We start from the raw sequence: 2638 nt of genomic DNA on the forward strand, positions 1-2638 counted from the left end.
ACTAAGAGGCATTCTCTCAAATGAGTTTAAATGCACTTTATTTTTAGACAACCACATGACGTGTTTTTTCCCTAAAAAACAATGCCTAGACTCCAAATAAATCACAGTCAAAATAAACGAAGCATTCAAGATGACATCAGTCCCATTTGTCTAAAATCCTGGTGTTGTGCAGATGACAAGCAGCAGCCAGTTATGACAAGTGATGGATCCAAGGTTACCATCAAATCATTAACATTTTTCCATTTCTAAACCACCCTTAAAGAAAATCATAAATGGGGTCACACCATCCTCACAGTAGTCCAGGAAAGCAATCATGCCATCTGGATTCATGTTTGCACCAATAAAAAACTGATAGTTTTTGAAATTAGCAAGGATGTGCTTGATTTGCTCTGCAGCCCCCATCATAAACGGTTTTACTCTTCGTGGTCTTTGTTCTTCAAGTTTGCCTTTGATTGATTTCATATAATCTTGATGGCCTTCCTGTAGACCTCTTTTGTGAAGCTGGTTTCCTGCAAGTGATGGTTCATTACAATATCTACACCAGTGACTACTGTGCTTTCGGTGCCTTCACCTCTGGGCCTTCAGTGGATGCACTGCCACCAATGAGCGCGTCGTCAATGGCACCCTCTGTTCTACTGACCATCTTGCCCTTCACCTCCAGGCACAGCCCGTCCGCAATCTCCCAGATCATGTAAATGTCGGAGAACATCTCATCATGGCTGATGAGGTCCCAGTAGATAATCATGATGGTGGCTGAGGGAGGCAGCGGCCACGCAAGCTTAGCAGGAGCCGGGAGCTCAGAGAGAGCGATGTGCAGCCAGAGCGGCGCTCAGCGGGAGGGGGGGAGCGGGCAGAAAAGTGATCATTTCCCTTTTGAAGACATAGAACAGAAAAAACTAGGTATAATCCCAGAACTTGAGAGGCTGAGGCAGGAGGATCACCATGAGTTCAGTCAGCTTAAACAGTGAATACTGAAGCAAGCTACACTAAAAAAATAAAATAAAATAAATCATTTATCTTCATTATGGGGAGTGACTATTTTAAAAATTGTTTAGAAGACAGTACCAAAGGGGAAGAAGGAAGCCCCTACCCTTCCCAAAGCTGAAGTTAAAGTAAAAGCTTTCAAGGCCAAGATGGCTGTGCTGAAAGGCAACCACAGCCACAAAAAGAAGACACAAACATCACCCAGCTTCCAGCATCCCAGGACACTGTGCCAAAACACTGCAGGTCAGGAGAGCACCCCCAGGAGAGACAAGCTTGATCCCTATGCCATCATCAAGACCCCCCTGACCACAGAGTCAGCCATGAAAATATTGAGGACAACAATAGGCTCGTGTTCACTGTGGATGTCAAAGCCAATATGCACCAAATAAACAAGCTGTAAAGAAGCTCTATGACACCGATGTTGCCAAGGTCAATACCCTAATCAGGCCTGACGGAGAGAAGGCGTATGTTCGACTGGCTCCCGATTATGATGCATTGGGTGTTGCCAACAAAATTGGGATCATCTAAACTGAGTCCAGTTGGCTAATTCTAAATATATACTTTTTTTTTCCCAGTTAAGAAAAAACAAATCTTTAAAGATTCCCCTTGATATTGACAATTACTGAACAACTTTTGTCATGTATCTTCTTCATTTTTGTCCTATGAAAATGAGATTTATAAAATGGTCAAGAAACTTTTGACTTGGGGCCAGCGAGATACCTCAGCTTTCTAAGCCCCTGCTTAGGGAAGCACAGGGACCATGGTTCAATCCCCGGCATGACATGCCAGGTGGGTGCCACCCTCCAGGGCGGGCTAAGTCAGCCACAGAGTCTGGGCATAGAGGCGCATACCTGTAATACCAGTGTTGGGCAAGCTGAGACAGGAAGATCATCAGATCAGCACAGGGAAACCCTTTACCAAATACATAAAAAAATAAAAAGGAGTTGTTGTCTTACAAGGTGAGATGTTGTTATAGCTGTTGGATAATCTCACTCTATGTTAACTCTGGAGTATACAAAATTGGACCCTCCTACCTCCCGCAATGATGCCAGACTGAGAACATGTAAATCTGACTGCACATGAAAAACAGAGAGCAAAGAGAAAGTACAGTCCACATAAGCTTCAGGCCCCAATCACCTGACCTGTTTTCTATTTTACTGAATTTTTTTGTTTGTTTGTTTGCAGGGTCTCACTATGCAGCTTGGACTCGTAGTGACCCTCCTGATTTCTGCCTCTCTAGGGCCACCATGCGCAGACTCCATCACCAGATCAGCACGCCCCAGGGCAGGCCCAACACCACATGTTGTGCCAGGGATGAAACCCTAGCTCCTGTGCTCACCCCTAAGCACGCACTTAATCCACTGAGCTATATTACCAGCTCTCAATTTTACTGACAATTTTAAACATCCTATTCAACTATAGTCCAAATTTTGTAAGATTCCAAAAAATCTACTCTAGTATGTTTCAGACGAGGTAAAATCAGTTTTAATGGCTATAACCATCTTATTTTAATGACATTGAACAAAAATACAGAAAACAATGTATTCCCAATACTCAGGAGGCTGAGCAGGAAGATCACAGTAAGTTTGAGGTAAGCCTGAGCTCCATAATGAGTTCAAGGCCAACCTGAACTACACAGAGAGACCCTGCCAAA

General features: G+C 43.7%; 1 protein-coding gene and 1 pseudogene across 2 annotated transcripts in view; both read right to left on the reverse strand.

The window, feature by feature from the left end:
- Positions 1-2638, reverse strand: part of Cul5 (cullin 5) — a 107613-nt gene that overhangs the window by 28965 nt on the left and 76010 nt on the right. The window lies entirely within an intron of this gene.
- LOC105741456 lies at positions 229-673 on the reverse strand (annotated as a pseudogene).

The sequence above is a fragment of the Octodon degus genome, unplaced genomic scaffold (assembly GCF_000260255.1).
Source record: "Octodon degus isolate 3935 unplaced genomic scaffold, OctDeg1.0 scaffold00012, whole genome shotgun sequence".
Taxonomy (NCBI): domain Eukaryota; kingdom Metazoa; phylum Chordata; class Mammalia; order Rodentia; family Octodontidae; genus Octodon; species Octodon degus.